The sequence below is a fragment of the Bubalus bubalis genome, chromosome 8 (genome assembly GCF_019923935.1).
Source record: "Bubalus bubalis isolate 160015118507 breed Murrah chromosome 8, NDDB_SH_1, whole genome shotgun sequence".
Taxonomy (NCBI): Eukaryota; Metazoa; Chordata; class Mammalia; order Artiodactyla; family Bovidae; genus Bubalus; species Bubalus bubalis.
Window position 1 is genome coordinate 5,132,581 of NC_059164.1, and position 12,471 is coordinate 5,145,051.

Genomic DNA, 12,471 nt, shown 5'->3' on the forward strand with positions numbered 1-12,471 from the left:
TAGGTGACCCAGGCCCTTGGGACCTAAGCCCGCCTTAACTGAGGAAGGAGCCCCGCTCCATAAGGCCTGGATTAGCCTGCGTAGTGAGGTGGATGAGATGGGAAGCCCAAGTTTGAAGAAATCCCTGATTTGAATGCTGGTCGGCTTCAGGGCTAAAAGAACAGGACATTGAATCCTGTTCAATGTTGAATCCAGGATTCAAATCCTTGCCTGCCTCTTCCTCTGTTTCTCCATCTGGGCTCCTGGGCTTGGCCCTCGCAGCCTCCTGTGGCCAGGGCAGTCCCCTGCACAGCAGAGTGGGTCCCGGTGGCCCCAAGCAGGTACAGCACTGATGCAGGGCAAGTCCTCTCACGTGCCTTGCCCAGGCCGGCCTTTCTTTGTCCCTTGGGAGAGCCAGGAGCCTTCTGCTGATCAGAGGTTGCCTGGAGAGACTCCAGGAGAACTGGCCTGGTCTGGGTTCCGTACAGGGCCCTGGAACCCTGAGCCCCTTTCCTTGTCTTCTTGCCCTCCCCCCTCCCAGGCCCTGCAGGCTCCACTGTCCCTGGTCCCTGCTCTGCCCTGCAGGACCCTCACGTCCTGCGGAGGGTGGGGAGCAGGAGGACGGGGGGTGGGGGGAGATGCTGCGGAGTAAATAATCAGAGCGAGCTGCTCTGATTGGCTTTGGGGAGGCGGACACTCTGTCTACATAAATGGCAATTGCATCCTCTGTGCCTTTTAACTGTCACCAAGGAGGAGAGAGAGAGGGAGAGACAGAGAGCAAGCACCTCGGGCTGCCTGTGAGTACCGCTCTTTGTCCTCATAGCCTGGGGGGACCAGACTCAGAGGGGAAGCCAGTTCCTGGTGCCGGGGACCCTTAAGTTTGGGGATCCTGGGGATGGGAGGTTCGCCTGTTGATTGCAGCTGGGTGGATCTCCTCTGGCCAGCTGGGAGGGGTGCATCAGCTGTGTGCAGGTGTGGCAGGCTACTGGAACTTTTTGAGAAGACTGGTGCCAATCTAAGTTCCCTGCTTTTGTGTGTGGCATGTCTAAGCAACAGGTGAGATAAAGAATCAGAAACTTCTGATGATTTTTAGCCCATGATCTCTGAGCCATAATAGCAACAGAACAGAGCGAGTAGAAATTATTTCTCAGGCTGGTTCGTGGTGCATCTGAAGCGCACAGAGACCAGGAGATGGAGACCTGGGGAGAATATGGACCCCTCTTGTCCTCCGCTGTGAAGGGCATCCTCCTGCACAATGCTTGTAAAAATCAATTGGGTCCGATGTTTACAAAGGGCTAAGTACACAGTAGGTGGTCATTAATGTGATCTGTATTACTAATAAGCAAGTAAGTAAACTGCAGGTGGGAAAATGGGGGGATTCTAATGCTGGTGAGGGAACCATCTGCTCAGGGTATGTTATTTTCTCCAGTTTTCAAGGGAAATTCAAGCAGGCGACTTGGGTTTTCCCCTTTGTCCTATTTCTCTCACAGGCTCCAAGAGTTGGGTCTTTACAGTTGATTTCTTATTTAAATAGCAGTGTTTTTCTTCTGAGATAGAACCAAAAACAGAGGGGACCGTTGCCACATAAAAAGCAGCCAGGACAATGGTCACCCTGGAATGGTTAAGACATAGGCAAGATGAGGAGAATCTGGGTGTTTCTTGAAAAAAACTGTAACATTCACGGCAGCCTCTCTGTCTCTCCCAGGTCCATGGCAGGTGGGCTGGCGGTTTGCTTACAATGATGAAAATAAAACAAAATCCCTTTGTGAAAGTGTTAGCCACTCAGTTGTGTCCGACTCTTTGCAACCACACGGACTTTAGTCCAGCAGGCTCCTCGGTCCATGGGCTTCTCCAGGCAAGAGTACTGGAGTGGGTTGCCATTTCCTTAAACCTCCACGAATTCAAATAAATAGCTGGGCAGTTTATTTAAGCACTTTCCCCTCTTCATGATGTTTATTCTGAAGGTCTTACCTTGTTAAATCTTCATCTGAGTCTGGTGGCAAGTTTGGGGAGAGAGTGCAGGAAAATTTGACTCCCTCCATATTTCAGAAAAGCTGTCCTCAGTCTCTTGGATCTCTTCGGCATTTCTGGAGGAGGACGCTTGGGGTGCAGGAGGGCAGCAATGGGCACACGGCCTCAGAGGAAAAGTTAAAGTCCCCCTGTGCTCTGCATGCAGCAAGGTTCCCTGTAAGTGAGGGGTATGGGGGACCCCAGGCCAAAGGGAATTGGATGGTGTTCTGAGCTCACAGACCACGTGTAAAACCACTGATGAGCTGAGGGGCTTAGTCCAGCCACCTGCTTCCCTGAGCCCATCTCCTCATCTCGAGAGCGGGGATAATTTTGCTGCTTTGTGGAGCTGCTGTGGAGATTTGGGGCAGAGGTTAAGGGCTACCCCAGGCCATGGACGGTCACCATTGAGCATTTGTCAGGGTTTGGAGGACCTGGGGGAGAAATGCTTCTGCAGGGTCGTTCAGCCTCTGCCTGTTTGTGTTGTGTTGGGACCAGCACAGGTTGGGGCCCAGTGCCCTCACCTGGAGCGTCTTCTGGTGACCAGGCAGGATCCTGACCACACTGGCTCTGCCTCCCCAGCCCAGGTGGGAGCCCCTAGGGATGGGCACTCTGACTCCTCAGGCCACGTGAGAACGCAGGTGGCAGACAGCCCGGGTGTGTGTGTGGCTGTCCAGCCACAGGGGTCAGGACGAGGCTGGCTTCAGGGTCGGAAATGGCAGCACAGCTGTTCCTCTTACCAGCTCTGTGGCCTCGGTAGGAGCATCCGCCCCTCAGAGCCTTAACAAGATGGCAGTGTTAACACTGGCCAGGGCACCGAGAGTGTGAATGATGTAAGGCAGCCAACGAGCTCAGCAGAAGGCCAGGCAACACCGATTCCTTTGTTTTCTTGGGACATAGGATGGAGCCACCAAGTAGCAAGCATTCCCAGGATTCGACTTGGGGGGTCCTCAGTTGCAGGCTCGTGAGCGATGTGGTGACAGGCCCGCACCCGTGCCCAAGGAGTGAGTGTTCACAGTGAATTCAGAAAGTCAGTATTTACTCCTGACCCAGTTTGTGGGAAAAAGTGGGGACTTCATAAAGCTTGTGCCAGAGATACTGCCTAGACGCACAGTGGCAGGTGGCAGGTGTTTACTCTAGCCGGGAAGTCAACAGGTACTGTAGTCACTGGGCATCCTGCCTGTGATGAAAAGAAGCAGGCAGCTAAAACATCGTCTCAAGTCTATAAAAAAGGCAGAAGGTTGTGACCTTTTATCAATTATTAACGTGACTCCAAGAGAATAAGAGAAGGGGGCAGGGTGAAGGATCAAGAAAAAAATCAGGAAAAAAGTTAAGGAGGAGGAGGTCTAGTCTGACACTAAATTAAAATGGAAACAGAAGAGGAAAGTTCAGATTCAAGTGACTGATGGTTCTTATGTGACTATCCTAGAAGAGTAAACAGGAGTGAAAACGATAAAAATTTTAAGCTAAATTTGAAGCTCAAATTTGAAAACTTTAAACTTAATTTGAAAAGCTAGCAGGGATGGCGTGTTCATGCCTACCAAGCCTGATGGGTGACATTTTTTTTTTTTTTATTCTAGTTTTTCTGGAAAGAAATTTGGCAACATGCCAAAGAACTGTAAAACTCACACCTTTGAATCCCATCGGGAATGAGTATCTTTGAGGGACAGATTCAACAGGGGAGAAGTGCTTGGCCCCATGGTGGGTAGCTCACGGCTGCTTTCCCCACAGCAGTGCTGTTCACAACAGCCAACAAACTCCAATTAATGTGGGATGTGACACTTTGAAATTGGCAGGTATTGATAAGGTACATATGAGCATGATATTAATGGCATTGCACACGGTGTCATTAGGCTTCGGGGAAAATAGGTGGTAAGAGGCTGCTAAACGACACTCATGTCCTGACAACAGCTGTTTGAATGGTCTGAGCTCAGGGATAAAGTAGAATACTATTAACTGGCTAAATGTCACCAATAATTCTCTACTTTTGAAGTTGCTTAAATTGTGAGTTTTTCAGCCAGCTTTCTATTCCATCCCAACCCATCTGCAGTAGTATGAGTGGAATCAATATCTTCCCATGAGATTAAAATTGAAAATTGTGCTGTGCATTTCTTTATGGCTCCTTCTCATAAAGAGTTTCTGGCCAGGAAAATACTAAGATGGGGACTATTCATTAAGCAGAGACTGAATCAGAAACAGATGCGAGATTCTCAGGTCAGAGGAGCGAGGCTTTCCTCTCTAAGTTTGATCTGCATCCAGGGCGGGCATGCTCTCTCCTCACCCTCCATTTCTCTCCTACTTCCCTGGCGCTCTGTCTGACCCCGTGATGATCTGACCTGCTTCTTTCCTAACATAAGGATGCATAAATGCCAGACCCAGCCAGCATTCTGAGTCTGAGAATTGCAGTGTTCTGTGCCTGCAGCATCTCGCTGCCCGATTACAAGGGGCTAAACCAAGACTCCAGAGGTCGTGGAGCCAGCCGGCGGCTACCCAGCCACTTACAGCAGAGCCAGGACTCACGTTTGTGCTCTGACCTTAATCCCTGCTCTCTGCTTCTCATGACTGCTGGGAAGAGGAGCACAGTCTAGGGATGGCAGAGAGGAAGACTCTGGTTTTATGAAGTGCAGCAGGGAACCTCTCTAATCCAGACCCAGCTTGCCAGAGAGGAGGTGCTCCCGGGTGGCTAGCCCTGACAGGGAGAGCCCACTGCCCATCGCTCAGGCATCTGTGGAGTTCCCCTCTGACAGCAAACTCCTGGCGATGTTGCCATGGCATGGACCACAGAAGCAGTGGTGTGCCCTACTTAAAACCCTATGTGATGCTTAGCGCTGTGCCATTTTACAAACTGAAGATGGAGGCTTGGGGGCCCAGTGGCCTGGCCAGAGGCCCACCTGTAGTGAAATGTGGCAAGCAGTTTGTCCTCCTAGTTATCCTGTGTCAGGGATGCAATCAGGAGAAGGGAGGTGCCCTTGGAGACTGCCTCCTCCTGGCCTCTAGGGAGCATCCAGGAAATCATTCCCGGAATCTCAGGGAAAAACTGGTTTTTCATTCTGATCTAGAGGGTTGGTCGTACTGTTTCCCAGGAAACCCCCAAGCTGTTGGAGATGCACTGTGCCTGTGTTTGAGTCCAGTGCATTCAGTTTGTGGTGGGTCAGGGGTCAGAGTGCTGCATCCTGTCTCTCTGAGCCTCAGTGGATTTATTGCTCAAGAGGTGATAATAGTCTTGATAAGATTGTTATGAAGATTAACTGGAGCCCATGCAAAAAGTTGACATTGCACTTGGTACATATAAGTTAATGTAAATGTTGACCATTTTTTTAAAGAAAAATTGTATTTAACTGTACTTGATTTACAATGTTTTAAGTTTTGCTGTGCAGTAAAGTGACTCTGTTACACCTACATACATTTTTTTAAATACTGTTTTCTTTTATGCTTTATCACGGGATATTGATTATAGCTCCCTATGCTGCACAGTAGACCCTGGTGTTTATCCACTCTACATGTAATCGTTTGTGTCTGCTAACCCCAAACTTCTAGTCCACCCCTCCCCCGCTGTCCCTCCCCCTTGGTACCCACAAGTCCATTCTCTATGAGTCTATTTCTGTTTTGTGGATAAATTCATTTGTGTCATATTTTATATTCCACATATAAGTGATATCATATAGTATTTGTCTTTCTCTTTCTGACTTACTTCACTTAATATGATAATCTCAGGTCCATCCATGTTACTGCAAATGACATGATTTCATTCTTTTTAATGGCTGAGTACTATTACATTCTGGTGGCTTAGACAGTAAAGCACCTGCCTACAATGCAGGAGACCCAGGTTCGATCCCTGGGTTGGGAAGATCCCCTGGAAAAGGAAATGGCAACCCACTCTGGTACTCTTGCCTGGAAAATCCCATGGACGGAGGATCCTGGTAGGCTACAGTCCATGGGGTCACAAAGAGTCAGACATGACTTCACTTTTTCATTTTTCACTATTCCATTCTATATATGTACTACATCTTCTTTATCCATTCATCTGACAGTGGATATTTAGGCTGCTTCCATATCTTGGCTATTGTAAATAGTGCCGCAGTGAACGTTGGGGTGCATGTATCTTTTTGAAGCCAGATATTTGCCCAGGAGTGGGATTGAAGGATCATATAGTAGCTCTATTTTTAATTGTTTAAGGAACCTCCGTATTGTTCTCCATAGTGGCTGTACCAATCACATTCCCACTGATAGTGTAGGAGAATTCCCTTTTTTCCACACAGTCTCCAGCATGCATGGTAATGTTGACCATTTTTAAACCGATGCAAGAGTCCCTATTTCACCAAGAACACCTCAGCTTAGGTAAAGCAATTGTATGAGTGTAAGAAAGTGGTAAGAGAGTATAGAGAGGACAGAGTGCTTGGCAGGATACATGGGCTCTGCATTCATCCCTGGGAAGACTCTCAGCACCTCTTCCTCCTGTAGGATGAGGGTAGCAGCGGCACAGATGTGGTAAAGCATGCAGCAAGTCAGGACTGCCTTTTGGAGCCTCTGTTCCTGCCTCTCCCTGCTCCCCTGGGGCCCTCACAGGCTGTTTCCCCAATTACAAGGGCACCTGGATCCTGGGAGCATTTTGCCAATGGCGGGGTGCTGGTGGGAGGTTGAAGGGCAGAGGTATCCACCTCCTTTGTGATGCTGGCCGTCTCCTCCATGGTACCAGCTCCTTCCGGGTGAGCCTAACAAAGTTGTGGCTTTGCACTAATGACCCGAGTCCCAGCTCCAGGACACAGTCTGCACCCCCCGCCTGGCCTTAAGGCCCCTAAATATCTCACTGTTAATTAGTGCGTTAAGTGGCACAAAAGATGTTAGAGGATTTTTTTTTTTTCCCAAACAGGTTAACAGATCACCATCCTTATTGTTAGATAGGTCTCATTGCTAGAGGTTTCCTGACAGTCTTGGCTAGAAGCCTTTCCCCTGTCAGGATTGTTTATTCTCTTTGTGCCCATAGAGAGGATGATCATCCAGAAACCAGTCAATTTAGGGGGAGATGAACCAATTTAGTTTTGTGCCTAGTACTCATGTACTTGAGGTTTTAAAAAAGAGACAAGGCCTCACAGTTCCAGAGGGAGAAGTGTTTTTTGAAACATAAATTATGGTTTGTTTTTCCTGGAATAGTGTTTTTTTTAAAAAAAAAAAAAAAGGTAAACACTTCTCTTTTTATCCTGATAGAGAAGGAAAGCCAGGAAAGTTTGATTGAAGAGTCCGCTGTCCCAGGGTTTGAAACCAAGACCAAGGTTTGTCTGAATCCACAGGCAGGACCATGGACAGATGCAAAGCACCCTGGGTCCGGTCTTCCGCCCAGAGGCATGGCCGTACTCAGACCCCCGTGCGGTGGGCGTGGCTGGCCCTGTGTGTCGGGGCTGGCTGTGCGGTCACCCCGTAAGCTCTGCACAGGGCCCACCCAACCCCCACCGCCAGGGAAGAATTGGCTGGAGCCTGCACCCAGCTCTCTCCAAACACCTGTGGCAAAGGCAGAATTCCAGGGGTCCAGAAAGGGGAATATTTTCAACTAGGACCACAAGGACTGCTGGGGCCAGAGCAGAGGGTAGCTCAAATCCAAGATGAACTTCTGGGTGCAAGACTGGGGAAACCAGGTCAGCTCTGAACCTGCAGGGTTAAAGGCTCAGCGTGAACTGTACACAGGAGTCTGGGAGAAGGCTCAGGATTCCCTGGGGAAAGGGCAAAATGTCTCCTGTTTTTGTGGGAGGTACATGATGAGCTGGTTTATGGTTGTCTTAAAGGCAGAGAGTAGGATCTAATATGTCAGAAAGAAACTGTTCAGAGGACAAAAAGATCTTCCCTTCATTCATTTTTTCGTTCCTCATTCAGAAAACAGTCACGGTACTTACTGTGGTGCAGGGTCTGATTGGTCCTGAGAAACCAAAATAAAGAGTTGAGGACTCTGCTTAGAGAAGCCCGCAGTTAGCAGGGGATGGCAGTGAAATGATGCAATACAAAAACGAATGGCCTTCGGGTCAGTCAGGAGGCCCGGAGGCCTGCAGAGGGGTTCGCACAGCCTTGAGCAGGTGGGGCTCACCACAGGGCTGCAGCTGCGACAAGATGATGTCAATAGCCACCGTTCCAAGGCCCGGAAAGGCATCAGTCATAACCTTTATCATCGCCTACATCTTCCAGCCAATATTTGCTCAGCTTGAGGGCATGAGATAGCAAACAGCTCCACAATGAACACAAGATTCTCTGTGACTTTGTACTAAAAGTCTTCTGGAAAAGTCTTTGTGGGAAAGAATTGGCAAATAAAGGACCGAATGATTAGAAAATAATAATCAGGTCTTATCTTACAATTTGACTGGGAATATTTCTTTGGAAGGGCAAGTTGTTGTGTCTGGCAGTTTATTTTCCTGAGACCTCCCATTTGGCCATCCATTCTCATATATTCCCGTTCTAACGGGAGAAGAGAAGCCGTTCTCTTCTAAGAGAGCGGCTGATACTCCAGGAACCTAAGCGTCCTTCTGAAGCCTCAGAGCATCCCTGGAGCCTTAGTAGGGCAAATAGAGGTTGTGAGAATATTTACTCTAAGAAGCCTTTCTTAATAGTCTTGCACAAGGAACAAATCACAAAGAAACAGATCCTGAGATCTGACTACATTAGAATTCTTATAGGTCAGAATAAAATTAAAAGCAAAACTAGATCAAATAAAAATGAGGAAAATGTCCGCAAAATATATCACACATAGGGTACAAGTATTTATTATAGGGTGCAAGTATTTATTATATTAGTGTTCTTGTAATTAAATAAGAAAACATCTAAAAATGTAATGAACAAGCAGTTCATTAAAAAGGAAATCCAGGAAAAGAAATCTCACACCACTATCCAAAGTCGTGTGAGAAAACTATTTGTCTTCATAAATCAACGTAAAAGGAAATCATGAAACTTTGCCTGACTGGCAAAGCTGAAAATGTATCTCAAGCCCAGTATTTGCTATTGTGTGGCAAATCTAGAGTTTTTATACAGTCCCTGTGAGTGAGTAATTTGGCAAAAATATTTTCTGGGGACAAGTCTGGCCATATAATTTTAACCAGGTGGCCCAGCGGTAAAGAATCCACTTGCCAATGGACACAGGAGACATAGGGAACTTGGGTTCAATCCCTGGGTTGGGAAGATCCCCTGGAGGAGGAAATGGCAACTCAGTCCAGTATTCTTGCCTGGGAAATCCTATGGACAGAGGAGCCTGGCGGGCTACAGTCCATGGGGTGGCAGAGAGTTGGACATGATGGAATGACTGAGCATACTCACAAAATATGTATCTCTATAATAATTTGTTCTAAAGAAATTATAGAATAAATACTTTTCTTAAGAAAATTTTGACACAAAACAGTGAAGAAACAAAAGATTGAGGTTGTCTACTTCAGTGCTTTATAAAAAGTCTAACAACATGTATTGAATGCTTATTTTGTGCCTCTTTTCCTCAGCTGTTCCCATGTACTTATCTAACTATCATAAAAATTATCTGAGATAGAGCTTTGTTATAGTGTTTGTGTTCAGTTGAGGAAAAGGAAACCACAGGGCATCTATGTCATGCTGTGCAGAGTCTTTTAGTTCTTGATCGTGCAGGGTTGGCCATTAGGCTACACCAACTGTCCCCACTAACGTAGGTGATAACCAGGGATGATGTAGATATTCAACAATAGTGATGCATGTTGTGAACACGGCACATTCACCCTGTGGAACACTATGCAATTGGGAGAAATCACGCAATAGAAAAGTATTTATCACCCTGCGAAATGTACTCATAATTACTTCGTGAAAGAAAACAAGCTAGCAGAAAGATCAGCTGTTTGATGCAATTTTGGTTGAATTTGAATCAAGTCAATTTAAAATACGTCAATTTGAAGTAAAACCTAGTTTTACTCTATGTGTGACATCTGACATAATCAGAGTTGCTCCAAGTGAAAAATAAATTTAGAAGCCTTCAGGCCCAAGGAATTATGAACCTGAAAGTGTACATATAAGGAAGGCTTCATGGCTTTTCACTAAGAGACTTTGGAAATTCTGGCCACGATCTTTTGGATAAGCTCCCTTGACCTTCAGCTTATGAAACACGAAGGTGCAATGAGAACTCAAAGACTCAGTTTGGTCTATGTATTGTATTATGTATGTATGTATGTACTATGTATGAGTATGCTATTATTTTAGCCTTTGCTGTTGCTGAAATTTAGAATCAAATCCTATATCGTATCCAGTCACCGTCACTCATGTGTTCACTATGTGAAAATTGTATCCCCGAACAATCATTTGGATGTGGAGGTTTGACCCAGTCAGTAACCTTGATGGAGCCTGGAACCTTCCATGGGTGCCTTCTATACTATTCACAGAGGATATCTGAACAGAGAACTTTGGAGAGAAGGCCAAGAGAGGAGAGGCACCATCAGGCTGATTCCCCATTTCAGAGACACTCTCCTCAGCCAGACTCAGTCAGACGTCTCTGAGCCCGCTTCTGAGTGCAGGTTTGCATCTCAGGGAGCTGAGCCCAGCTGTAGCAGAAAAATCACTCTGTTGGTTTATCTAGAAAGCTTCTGCCCTTGGGATACAATTCAGCTCTTCTTCCTCCACCTGGACACCCAGCCAAACTATTCTTAGTAAAGTACCATCTGCTTCTTAACTCTACCTATCTTTGGAAATCCTCACTGACCCCTGTTGTATTTGGGAGACAGTCTCCCTCTCCTATTGCAATAGTCTTGAGTAAAATCTGTCTTGATATGTTTAACATTAAAATTGTCAAAAAAAGAAAAAAAAATCACAGATGATGGAAACAATGGAAGAAGTGTTGATAACATGATCTCAAGATCATCAGCTAGGTACAGTGGCTTGTAGAACCATCTCCCATCACTTTCTCCCACAGGAAAACTAATCTTGATTTATGCATCTTTGAACTATTAGAATTAAGAAATGCATCCATGACTTAGCATACAATTGTCTCTTATAAGAAACAACGGGGAAGGGTGTATGCCAGAATTTTTGAGTGGTGGGATTCTGATGAATATTTTTCTTTCTTTGTGTGGTCCACATTTCCAGTTTGGAAAATATAGTCCATGCTTACTATTCATAGATTTTCTATATGCAGGTACCACTGTTTTCAACAATTCATTTGTCTTATTAGTCACCACAATGGTGCCTTTATGATCATTCTTGGGCACACAGACATAAAAGGATTAAAAATTTAAGTTGCCCAAGAGGCTTGTTGCCAGCAGAATCTAATAAGGCTCTGCCTAGTTGCTTCAGCAAGTGGTCTAATTACTGCCGCATCTTTATGTTATTCTTGGTTACCTGACTATTAAAAATGGCCCCCAAATATAGTGCTGATGTGCATTCCAGGGGTCCTACATGCAAGAAGGCTGTGATGTGCCTTAGGGAGAAAACACATGTATTAGATAAGTGACATTCATGAGTTAGAGAGTTGTTGGCCAGAAGTTCAAAGTCAATGGGGCCAAGGTGTATTAAATAAAGTACATTTAAAAGGAAATAGGGCTTCCCAGGTGGTGCTAGTGGTAAAGAACCTGCCTGCCAGTGCAGGAGACATAAAGACATGGGTTTGACTCCTGGGTGGGGAAGATCTCCTGGAGAAGAAAATGGCAACCCACTCCAGTATTCTTGCCAGGAGAATCCCATGGACACAGGAGCCTGGTGGGCTACAGTCCACAGGGTAGCAAAGAGTCCAACACAGCTGAAGTGACTTAGCATGCATACATGCCTGATTTCAAATGGCAAATGTTAATGTCTCTGGACAACAGTAGTAGGATTCAATAGGCCTGGTTACAAATCAAAGCTAATTCCAGCTTTCTTGGGCCTTCCCAGGGGGCTCAGATGGTAAAGAATCTGCCTGCAATGTGGAAGACCTCGGTTCAGTCCCTGGGTTGGGAGGATCCTCTGGAGAAGGGAATGGCTGCCCACTCTTGCCAATAGAATTCCATGGACAGTCTATCCTGGTGGGTTACAGTCCATGGGATCTCAAAGAGTCAGACACAACTGAGAGACTAACGCACAAAAGGGAACAGAAAAAAGATTATGTATTGATTGATTGACAAAAATGTGACTAGAAATGCACAGAAATGTAACCTTGCATTTCCCCTGGGAAAGGTCCAGTGTTTGCTAATTCAGAGTTCATGGATTCTTTTATGGAATGTTACCACCACAGAGGACCAGGATCACCTGGATGTTGTGTGATGAGGAAAGAAGCGGGTTGTATGGAGAGGTGTGGTTCCATCTGGTGATGATATAGAAAGTCAAGATAGAGATAGAAGACTTGCTGATGGGGCTTCTCCTATCCAGGCTCTGCTCATGCTAGACACGGGCCACGTGGCTGCCTTTCTACCTTCCGGAAAGATCAGCATGGTCATCTGCTTTTCTCAGATAAAGAGAGACTCAGAGAGTCTCTGTCCCACAGCCCATGAAGAATAAGGCACGATTTGGAAACCAAGGCTTGTTATTAAA

At 46.2% G+C, this 12,471-nt stretch overlaps 1 protein-coding gene across 3 annotated transcripts in view; it reads left to right on the top strand.

Moving 5' to 3' along the window:
• The window catches only part of DDC (dopa decarboxylase), a 100,030-nt gene that overhangs the window by 9,843 nt on the left and 77,716 nt on the right, over nucleotides 1–12,471 (top strand). Inside the window, exon 1 of one of the 3 annotated variants that reach the window (XM_006073508.3) lies at nucleotides 604–776. The exons of the other annotated variants lie outside the window; for them this stretch is intronic. The gene's annotated coding sequence lies outside the window, so the exon portion shown is untranslated. Of the gene's footprint in view, nucleotides 1–603; nucleotides 777–12,471 lie in introns of those variants that run through there. 3 annotated transcript variants of the gene reach the window in all.